The sequence below is a fragment of the Delphinus delphis genome, chromosome 12 (genome assembly GCF_949987515.2).
Source record: "Delphinus delphis chromosome 12, mDelDel1.2, whole genome shotgun sequence".
NCBI classification, from domain to species: domain Eukaryota; kingdom Metazoa; phylum Chordata; class Mammalia; order Artiodactyla; family Delphinidae; genus Delphinus; species Delphinus delphis.
The window spans coordinates 23173034-23185536 of NC_082694.2; the positions used below are offsets into that span (position 1 = coordinate 23173034).

Genomic DNA, 12503 nt, shown 5'->3' on the forward strand with positions numbered 1-12503 from the left:
GGATCGATTCAAGAAAAAGATATAACAATTGTAAATATTTATGCACCCAACATAGGTGGACCACAATACAAAAGGCAAATACTAAAGCCATAAAAGTGTAGATCGACAGTAACACATTCATAGTAGCGGACTTTAACACCCCACTTTCACCAATGGGCAGATAATCCAAAAAGAAAATAAATAATGAAACACAGCTTTAAATGATACATTAAACAAGATGGACTTAATTGATATTTATAGGACATTCCATCCAAAAACAACAGAATACACATTTTTCTCAAGTGCTCATGGAACATTCTCCAAGATAGATCGTACCTTGGGTCACAAATCAAGCCTTGGTAAATTAAAGAAAATTGAAATTGTATCAAGCATCTTTTCCAACCATAACATTATGAGACTAGATATCAATTACAGGAAAAGATCTGTAAAAAATACAAACACATGGAGACTAAACAATACACTACTTAGTAACGAAGTGATCACTGAAAAAATCAAAGAGGAAATCAAAAAAATACCTAGAAACAAATGAAAATGGAGATGTGACAACCCAAAACCTATGGGATTCAGCAAAAGCAGTTCTAAGAGGGAAGTTTATAGCAATACAATCCTACCTTTAGAAACAGGAAACACCTTGAAAAAACAACCTATCCTTGCACCTAAAGCAATTAGAGAAAGAAAAACAAACTATCAAAAAACCCAAAGTCAGGAGAAGGAAAGAAATCATAAAGATCAGTTCAGAAATAAATGAAAAAGACATGAAGGAAATGATAGCAAAGATCAATAAAACTAAAAGCTGGTTCTTTGAGAAGATAAACAAAATTGATAATCCATTAGCCAGACTCATTAAGAAAAAAAGAAGACTCAAATCATTAGAATTAGAAATTAAAAATGAGAAGTAACAATTGACACTGCAGAAACACAAAGGATCATGAGAGATTACTACAAACAACTCTATGCCAATAAAATAGGCAACCTGAAAGAAATGGACAAATCCTTAGAAAAGCACAACCAGCTGAGATTGAACCAGGAAGAAGTAGAAAACATAAACAGACAAATCACAAGCACTGAAATTGAAACTGTGATTAAAAATCTTCCTAAAAACAAAAGCCCAGTCCAGAGGGCTTCACAGGCAAATTCTATTGAACATTTAGAGAAGAGCTAACACCTATCCTTCTCAAACTCTTCCAAAGTATAGCAAAGGGAGGAACACTCCCAAACTCATTCTATGAGACCAACAACACCCTGATATCAAAACCAGATAAGGATGTCACAAAGAAAGAAAAAGACCGGCCAATATCACTGATGAACATAGATGCAAAAATCCTCAACAAAATACTAGCAAACAGAAACCAACAACACATTAAAAGGATCGTACACAATGATCAAGTTGGTTTTATTCCAGGAATGCAAGGATTCTTCAATATATGCATATCAATCACTGTGATACACCGTATTAACAAATTGAAGGAGAAAAAAATATGGTCATCTCAATAGATGCAGAGAAAGCTTTCTACAAAATTCAACACCTATTTATGATAAAAACCCTCCAGAAAGTAGGCATAGAGGGAACTTCCCTCAACATAATAAAGGCCATATATGACAAACCCACAGCCAACATCGTCCTCAATGGTGAAAAACTGAAAGCATTTCCACTAAGACCAGGAACAAGACAAGGTTGCCCACTCTCACCACTCTTATTCAACATAGTTTTGGAATTTTTAGCCATAGCAATCAGAGAAAAAAAGGAATCCAAATCGGAAAAGAAGAAGTAAAGCTGTCACTGTTTGCAGATTACATGATCCTATACATAGAGAATCCTAAAGATGCTACCAGAAAACTACTAGAGCTAATCAATGAATTTGGTATAATAGCAGGATACAAAATTAATGCACAGAAATCTCTGGCATTCCTATACACTAATGATGAAAAATATGAAAGTGAAATCAACAAAACACTCCCATTTACCATTGCAACAAAAATAATAAAATATATAGGAATTAACCTACCTAAGGAGACAAAAGACCTGTATGCAGAAAATTATAAGACACAGGTGAAAGAAATTAAAGATGATACAAATAGATGAAGAGATACACCATGTTCTTGGATTGGAAGAATCAACATTGTGAAAATGACTCTACTACTCAAAGCAATCTACAGATTTAATGCAATCTCTATCAAACTATGACTGTCATTTTTCACAGAACTAGAACAAAAAATTTCACAATTTGTATGGAAACACAAAGGACCCTGAATAGCCAAAGCAATCTTGAGAACGAAAAACTGAGTTGGAGGAAGCAGGCTCCCTGACTTCAGACTATACCACAAATCTACAGTAATCAAGACAGTATGGTACTGGCACAAAAACTGAAATATAGATCAATGGAAAAGGATAGAAAGCCCAGAGATAAACCCACACACATATGGTCACCTTATCTTTGATATAGGAGGCAGGAATGTACACTGGAGAAAGGACAGACTCTTCAATAAGTGGTGCTGGGAAAACTGGACAGGTACATGTAAAAGTATGAGATTAGACCACTCCTTAACACCATACACAAAAATAAGCTCAAAATGGATTAAAGACCTAAATATAAGGCCAGAAACTATCAAACTCTTAGAGGAAAACATAGGCAGAACACTCTATGACAAATCACAGCGAGATCCGTTTTAATCCACCTCCTAGAGAAATGGAAATAAAAACAAAAATAAACAAATGGGACCTAATGAAACTTCAAAGCTTTTGCACAGCAAAGGAAACCATAAACAAGACCAAAAGACAACCCTCAGAATGGGAGAACATATTTGCAAATGAAGCAACTGACAAAGGATTAATCTCCAAAATTTTCAAGTAGCTCATGCAGCTCAATAACAAAAAAGCAAACAAGCCAATCCAAAAATGGGCAGAAAATCTAAATAGACATTTCTCCAAAGAAGATATACAGACTGCCAACAAACACATCTAAGAGTTCTCAACATCTTTAATCATTAGAGAAATGCAAAGCAGAACTACAATGAGATATCATCTCACACCAGTCAGAATGGCCATCATCAAAAAATCTAGAAACAATGAATGCTGGAGCGGGTGTGGAGAAAAGGGAACAGTCTTGCACTGCTGATGGGAATGTGAATTGGTACAGCCACTGTGGAGAACAGTATGGAGGTTCCTTAAAAAACTACAAATAGAACTACCATATGAACCAGCAATGCCACTACTGGGCATATACCCTGAGAAAACCATAATTCAAAAAAGTCATGTATCAAAATGTTCATTGTAACTTTATTTACAATAGCCAGGAGATGGAAGCAACCTAAGTGTCCATCATTGGATGAATGGACAAATAAGATGTGGCACATATATACAATGGAATATTATTCAGCCATAAAATGAAACGAAATTGAGCTATTTTTAATGTGGTGGATGGACCTAGAGTCTGTCATACAGAGTGTAGTAAGTCAGAAAGAGAAAGACAAATACCATATGCTAACACATATATATGGCATATAAGGGAAAAAAAAATGTCATTAAGAACCTAGGGGTAAGACAGGAATAAAGACACAGACCTACTAGAGAATGGACTTGAGGATATGGGGAGGGGGAAGGGTAAGCTGTGACAAAGTGAGAGAGTGACATGGACATATATACACTACCAAACGTAAAATAGATAGCTAGTGGGAAGCAGCTGCATAGCACAAGGAGATCAGCTCCGTGCTTTGTGACCAACTAGATGGGTGGGATAGGGAGGGTGGGAGGAAGGGAGACACAAGAGGGAAGATATTTGGGAACATATGTATATGTATAACTGATTCACTTTGTTATAAAGCAGAAACTAACACCCCATTGTAAAGCAATTATACTCCAATAAAGATGTAAAAAAAAAAAAGGATTCTGTTCTCAATCAAACATTGGAGAGCCTGGTACAGAATAAAAGCTTAATAAGATATTTTCCAAATATCTACCTGTCAAATAATGATAACAAAGGCAAGGTGAAAATAAACTTTATTTTTTTTTAATTGTGATACTATCTGATGAGTTATTTTTCAGTTTTTTCTTTTTTTTAACCAATGTAACTGAGTATGTTTTTTCTCTTCATTATTACAATAACTTTTTGTTAGTTTTATTTATTTTTTTATGATCTCTATTTCCATAGAACTTTCTATTTATAAATACAGTACCAATGCCTCTTGGCAAGTGCTCATGGACATTACCAGGAGAGAAGGCCCTAAGTATTCTTCTTATACCCAGGACCACTCAATTAAAGGACATATCAACAGATTCAGCTATTTTTCTAATTTTCTTATAAACTAAAAATACATCATGGCGGGGGAAAGAAGTATATTGGAGAATGTTTTCTCCCAAGGAAAAGCATTACAGCATCAAATTATAAAGTTCTTCGATCAGAGAAAGAGGATGATGGTCTATACTATTTGACCCAGAAATAGCGGTGTTGTAAAAAGGAGAGAGCACTTAAATCAGAACCTGTAAGTAGTGCCTACAATAAAGAAACTCATCACTCTTTTATCAAAATGGAAAGTCATGTTAAAATGTAACTTTGTGAACGATAATTAGTACTTGACTGTGGGGATATTGTGAAATTCCAACAAATCCTCAGTCATGATGCACATTTAAAGTTCAATGTCTTCTGTTCCTGAAACTTGCCTGTGTCCTAAAGGAAATCCGCTTTCTAAGATCTCAGCTATAATTGGTATTTCACTGATAAATGATAAGAAGACAATTGCAAATTCATAAATGCACTAATAAAGAATAAGTACTCTGGAGTTGAATGGAGTCAGGTTCTCCATATTTAGATCTGTGTGACCTGGGAAAGTTATTTAATCTCACATGATCATAGATTCATCTTTGTCAAAATGGGGTTCGGGTTTGTTAAAAGAACAGGGAGCAGGAGAGGTAAGATATGAGGGAGAAGAAAAAGAAAGGAAAAAATACATTTCATGTCACCTAATAAGTGTAGAAGTGTCTAAAGTACTAGGGCTGAATCAACAATGATAGCAACAGTGAACATTCATTTAATTTTCAGATTTTATTAATTGATTGTTGAAATTTTTAACATTTACACATACATGTACATATACACATTTTACAATTGAAAGCATCTGGAAACAGAAAGTTTAAAAGAATGCTTCACTTTTAAATCATCAAAGGGAAAACTGCAAGTATTATCCACACAGCCAAATACAGGAATAAAACAAATTTTAAAACTAAAATACTATATCACTACACTGCATAAATAAAGAGGTACATCAAACATAACAATCATAACAATAAAAATCAAAGTTTGACAGGATGTTGTAAATCGAGTCTGTCAGACCCTGTAGAAAAATCAAAAGTTACAATATGCAGTATAAAAATTATAATCTAAAGCCAAGTGACTCAGAAATCAGGAAAGAAAAATATTAAAAAATGAAAAAGTAGGAGTTATAATATTAATACTAAACAAAAAGTTAAGGCGAGAGAGGAAAATCAGAATATTACCAGTATGGCCACTCATATTAAAGAAGGGAGCTCTTCTATTTTTTTTATAAATTTATTTATTTTTATTTTATTTATTTTTGGCTACATTGGGTCTTTGTTGCTGCACGCGGGCTTTCTCTAGTTGTGGCGAGTGGAGGTTACTCTTCGTTGTGGTGCACAGGCTTCTCATTGTAGTGGCTTCTCTTGTTGTGGGGTCTGGGCTCTAGGTGTGTGAGCTTCAGTAGTTGTGACATGCAGGCTCAGTAGTTGTGGCACATGGGCTCTAGAGTGCAGGCTCAGTAGTTGTGGTGCATGGGCTTAGGTGCTCCACAGCATGTGGGATCTTCCCAGAGCAGGGCTCGAACCCATGTCCCCTGCATTGGCAGGTAGATTCTTAACCACTGCACCACCAGAGAAGTCCCTGGAGCTCTTCTATTAAAAATATGTATTATGAATGTGTGTCACATCAGTATGGACAAATATATCAATAGGTACAATCTACAAAATTTGTATCTGCTACATGCCATTGTGTGGTTTTACTATGACTTATTTACCTACTTCTCTATGTGTTTGACATTTTACAGATATGTACACTGCACAATGTATATCAAACCATCATGTTGTATATCCTAAATATATACAATTTGTATTTGTTAATTATACCTCAGAAAAGCTTGAGGAAAAATAAATAAATACAAAAGTACTGCTGTAAATAGGCCTTTAGTAATGTGATGGTGAGGTGTAGGGGGAGGGGAAGCATCCCATAATCCCATGATTTCTGTCTCAGTCTTTCACTGATCCTGTGCCTCTGGTCTTAAACTTCACAAGAGTTGTTCAGTCCTCCTCCATGACATCACCACCCATAGGTAGGCAGGGCAGGACAGCTAAAGTAGGCTGATGTTGGGTAATTCCCTTCCCCCAGTTAGTTAGGCCCTGATAATACCCCAGCAGGTTAGGCTCTGGTTAAATATTTCCCTCTGAGGGCATGTTTTGTTAAGAACTGAGTGCTAGGGTATATTTCAGAATGGTTACTTTTCCCCTCCCCATGCCAGAAACATGTGGCAAGTTTTCTGTGATATTCACTATGAGAACCTGGTTGAGCTCACGGAGGTAAATCTCACAATATTGTGGGGACATCTCTATGATTGGGTACCCCTGGAGTTTTAACTCTTAGACTTGATCACACTGAGCCTCCAGCAATTCTTCAGTTACAGTTCAGGTTTTCCTGCCCAGGCACTTGTTCCCAAGGAGTTTTCTGCTCACCTAGGTGTCTCTGTTCCAGGAAGACATAAGTCCCCATATTTACCAATCTCTCCAATTGTAGGGGCAGGGGTTTGTCCCGTGTCCTCCACTCTTATGGATCCAGGAAGAGTTGTTGATGTTTTGGTCTGTTTAGCTTTTACTTTTTAGAATGAAGTAGCTTTTCAAGCTCCTCACATATGGAACCAGAAACTGGAAGTCACCAAGATACTTTTGAATGAAAAGTCTGCATTGCAACTAAATTTTAAGAGCCTTAACGCTGTTGAATCTTACATGTTACCCCAAAATATAACACCTCAGCATATTAAATATCTTAGCTGAAAGAGTTTAAGACAATTAAAATGTCAGAGGAAGGAAGCCTACTCTGACCTAACACCCTCCCTTCTTCCTTGAAACAGGTCATAAAATTCCAATAAGAAAGGTATCCTCTCTGTACCAGGAGGAAATAAGACATTCTAATTACAAGACAAGGAAAACTCAGAGTCAAAAAATCTGTTCAAACAAACCTTGTTATACTAATGCTTATAATTTTAGTGACATTTTCCCCTATTTTATTAAGATATAGTTGACATACAATATTGTATAAGTTTAAGATGTATAACATAATGATTTGATATATGTGTATATTGTGAAATAATCACTGCAATATGTTTAGTTAACATCTATTAGCTCACATAGTTACATTTTTTTTCCTGTGATGAGAACTTTTAATATTTACTCTCTTAACAACTTTCAAATCTACAAAATAGCATTGTTAATTATAATCATTATGCTGCACATTACATCCCCAGAAATTATTTCTTTTATAACTGGAAGTTGTACCTTTTGATCATCTTCACCCAATTCCCCACACTTCACCCCCACCTCTGGCAGCCCTCAATCAATTCTACTGCTGTGAGTTTATTTAGATTCCACATATACATAGGATCATATAGTACAAAGTGTAAAAAAGACAGATTCTTCTGTCTGACTTATTTCGTTTAGCATAATGCACTCAAGGTCCAGCCATGCATTTACAAATGGCAAGATTTTCTTCTTTTTTATGGCAGAATTACACACACACATACACACACACACACACACACACCATGTTTTCTTCATTTATTCATCCTTTGATAGACACAGGTTGTTTCCATGTTTTGACTCTTGCAAATAATGCTATAATGAATATTGTAATAAAGATATCTCTTCTGGACAGTGATTTCATTTCCTTCCAATGTATATCCAGAAGTGCTGAATTATAGGATAATTCTACTTTTAAGTTTTTGAGGAACCTCTATACTGTTTTCCATAGTGGCTGCACCAAGTTAAATTCCCACCCACAGTATACAAGGGTTCCCTTTTTGCATCCTCACCAGCACTTGTTATCACTTGTCTTTTTAATAGTAGTCATTAAAACAGGTATGAAGTGAAATTTCATTGTGGCTGTAATTTAGTTTCCCTGATGATGAATGATGTTGTGCATCTTTTCATGTACTTGTTTGTTGTTTGTATGTTTTCTTTGGAAAAATGTCTATTCAGGTCCTCTGCCTATTTTTTGATCAGCTAAGTATTGTTACTATTGAGTTGTATGAGTTCTGAATATATTTTTATTCTTAACCCCTTATCAGTTGTGTGATGTATAAATATTTTCTCCCATTCTGCAGATTTTTTTGATGCAAATTTTTTCAACATTTACTACAGCTAGCCCAAATCCCTTTGTCTTGTCAATTATTTACAAATTTATAGTTTCTTTGTCTAAAAGATATAAAACCTTCCTGCTCTGGTCACTTCTTCTGGTCTTCATTCTCTTGTGAAGGCTCCCATGTGCATGTAACAATTCAATAAAATTTGTATACTTTTTTCCTATTAATCTGTCTTTGTTTGATTTTCAGATTAGACAGAATCCTAACAGAGTCAAGGAAAATTTTTCTCCTCTACACTGTCCCAAGACTTTCAATTTTCATAATGAAATGTCATGTTAGACATAAAATTTTACATACGTTACTCATTTCAGCTCATTATTTTTACATAATGAGACTATGGTTGTAAAACAAAAATATCAAAAAATATAAGGTCGACTAATTCATCATTTATTAAAATTGAGTACTACACAACTATTAAAAGTCATATCATCAAATAATATTAAAAGAAGATATCACAAATAGTTGAATAATAACTTTTAATGGAAGAAAGAAGAACTCTAACAATATAGTCTCATATTTTGACATATATTTATCAGTTATTTAAATATTTAATACAAGATATTTATTTGAATGAAAAAATTAAATTATGTCCTTTCCTCCTAGAAGCACATTACTAGTAGAAGCAAGTTGGAAAGGAGAGCTGGAAACTTAAAATTATTGATCAGTTAGAATATGTGTGTGTAGCACTGTGTTTTATACACCCAAACTTGTTAAATCATCATAATTATACTGTTAGTTATACCCTATCAGAAGACTTAAAGGATTCAGAAAATTTAGGGAACCAATTAAGTATGGATGAAGAAATTCTAGAAGTCAAGCCTGAGTTTTTCTAGCACTTACTCCCTAGTATTTTTTTTCTGTTAGACCAGTTCATAATGCAGATAATAGCCTTTTACAAGTGACAGCAATTCCTGCAAGACAGTCTAAATCTAGAAACTGCAGCAAAAGATCTTAATTGTTTTGGTTTTCCTTCAAGTTTGGGAATATTTTTCAGAGCTTGCCAACCTGTTTCTGCTTCTTTCATGGCAGACCCAAACAAGTGAAGTGAGCCTACCAAACTCATACATTAAGCTACATAGAGACAGCGTCAGGGCAAGTGAGAGCCGGACGGGCACTGGGCAACTCTGTGCCTTGCAAAGGAAAAATAATTAAACATGGGCAAAGGAGATCCTAAGAAGCCGAGAGGCAAAATTTTCATTCTTTGTGCAAACTTGCTGGGAGGAGCACAAGAAGCACACAGATGCTTCAGTTAGCTTCTCAGAGTTTTCTAACAAGTGCTCAGAGAGGTGGAAGACCATGTCTGCTAAAGAAAAAAGAAAGTTTGAAGACATGGCAGAGGCAGACAAAGCCCGTTATGAAAGAGAAATGAAAACTTATAACCCTCCTAAAAGGGAAACAAAAAAGAAGTTCAAGGATCCCAATGCACCCAAGAGGCCTCCTTTGGCCTTTTTCTTGTTTTGTTCTGAGTATTGTCCAAAAATCAGAGGAGAACATCCAGGCTAATCCAGTGGTGATGTTGCAAAGAAACTGGGAGAGATGTGGAATAACACTGCTGCAGATGACAAGCAGCCTTAGGAGAAGAAGGCTGCTAAGCTGAAGGAAAAGTACAAAAAGGATATTGCTGCATACTGAGCTAAATGGAAGCCTGGTGCAGCAAAAAAGGGAGTCGTCAAGGCTGAAAAAAGCAAGAAAAAGAAGGAAGAGGATGAAGGTGAGGAAGACAAAGAGGATAAGGAGGAGGAGGAAGATGAAGAGGATGAAGAGGAAGAAGATGATGATGATGAGTATGTTGGTTCTAGTGCGGTTTTTTCTTCTCATCTATAAAGCATTTAACCACCCTGTACACAACTCACTCCTTTTAAAGAAAACAATTGAAATGTAAAAAAAATAAAAATAAAAGGATAGGCTGTAGGGTAAACTACATGATTTTTAGGAACACTGGGTTACTGAGAAGAGATTTCTGAGAAAAAAATACCTTAGGTACCGCACAGAGACATCTCATCTCATCCCTGTAAATAAAATCCTTTGATTTAACTGCATTTTTTTTACAGTGCAAATGCTTTACCTTCTTTATGGCTCAATCCTAAGTAATATGGGTAAAAACATCGATTTGAATGATAAATAAAGATCAGCTTTAAAGGAAAGAGAGTAAAGTTAATGGATTGGGAAGTAGAAAAAAAATATTTTAGAATATTGTTATAAAGGGATTGAATATGGAGATTTTGAAAGAAGCAGACAGAAAGGAGACAATAAATGCACCAACTTGGGCATTTTCATTTTGTTATTCCAGTGTCCATAGTACCATCCCTAATTCACAGTTGAATTCTTAGTCTAAGGGAGACTCAGTGAACTTGAGTAAATTCTATTTTGAAGAAGTTCTTATTTTCTCTGTGAGGTTTAAGGTTCTCATTTTATAGGAAAAATTCAGAGAAAGACAGAGAGAGGTCTTTGGGGAACTTCAGTAAAATAGCAGGTAATTGTCTAAACTGCTTCTTATTTTTTATTTCTTCTTTTATTCTTCTTTCCTTCATTCCTTCCTTTGTAGTTTTTTTTTTCTTTCAACACTTCTTAAATTTCTTTCTTCTTTCCTTCTCTCCACAAATATGCTCTTACATTTTGAATATGGTAAATCCTTTGCAAGGTGCTAAATATGAAAAAAAGAATGAGACTTTATTTCTGTGCCAAATTTATAGTCTAGTGTTTCTATTACTATAAACAAGTACAAAGAAGGAAAGCCAGTTTCACTATATAGATTTTAAAGTACCAAGTTGGTTCAATTTTAAAATATAAATCAGATATAAAATTTATAGGCTTATTTAGGATTCTAATTTTGTAAATGAGGGGTATTAAGATTGTGATTAAAAATCATCTTCAATTAGACAGTACGGATGTTGGTATCAGGGTATTGGAGCTTTTGCTATTCTTAACCTAATCTTCCTGTATATATGCTATTTTTTATATTTGTCATTCATTTTTTGTATAATTTAATTTCTATGCCTGTGATATTTATTATCTGGAGGCATTGAGGAACTCACACCTCCTCTGGATCCACCAGAGCCCTTGGCCCAGATAGAAGTATAGGGGTGGGGGTTCTTGTTAAAGGGAGAGTCAGGGGAAGTTGAAGAAGTTCAGTATAAATTTATATGTATTTTGTGTATTTGCATTATTTTCTGTGAAAAATATTCATCTTTTCATCAGCTATTCAGAGAGATCTATGATTCCCTCAAGTATATAGTTGATAGGTCTGAATTAAAACAAATTAAATATACTACTGTGTATTTCACTGGTTCTTTCATATATATTTTCAGGTTGTTCCACTAAAAGATAAAGATTTTAAGAACTTTGACACACATTGAGACAGGAAGGAAGGGGGCAGGGCACAACTTTTAAAAGAATGACATAGCCCAAGGACACAACATAAACTGATTAGAACCAAATAGGTCAAAGGTGGTGGACGAGTTGACTTCCAGTAGACATTGAGACTCAGTATATGCTCATTATAACACATCAGCAAGCTAAATGACACATCCACCTGTGCCATGACAGCTCCAAGGCTGACCATAAAAGGCCAAGAAGTGGTCAGTGGCCCAATTCCTGGAAAACCGAGCCCCTTCTCCAAAATAGTTGGAATAATCTTCCCACTTGTTAGCCTATGAAATTACCCACCACATAAAAACTAACAACCCCTTACCCTGGGACCTCTTGCCTTTTAGATGGCCCACACTCTGTCTATGGAGTGTTTATCTCCCTGAATAAATCTGCTTTCACTCTACTTTGGCTTGCTCTTAAATTCTTTCATGTGAGAAGCCAAGGACCCTCACTTGGTGGCCTATTCCAGGAATTTGTCCGAGACCTGGGACATGAGCATCCTCTCACACCCCATTTTCCTGCAAAAACATCAAGAAAAAACAACTATTCTAAATTGAACTTTTTATTTCAAATTCTCTGCCTTAGCATTACTCTTCAAAATGCATTCACAATAAGTATAATTTCATTTCCAAAAATTTTATTTTACATAATACCAGGATTATACTCTCTACTAGTGCAATTATAGCGATTAACATTTTGGGTTTTTTACAGGAAAATGA

At 35.2% G+C, this 12503-nt stretch overlaps 1 pseudogene; it reads left to right on the plus strand.

The window, feature by feature from the left end:
* The first annotated feature begins 9569 nt into the window (after nt 1-9569).
* LOC132434790 (high mobility group protein B1-like) lies at nt 9570-10239 on the plus strand (annotated as a pseudogene).
* Nucleotides 10240-12503: the final 2264 nt, after the last annotated feature.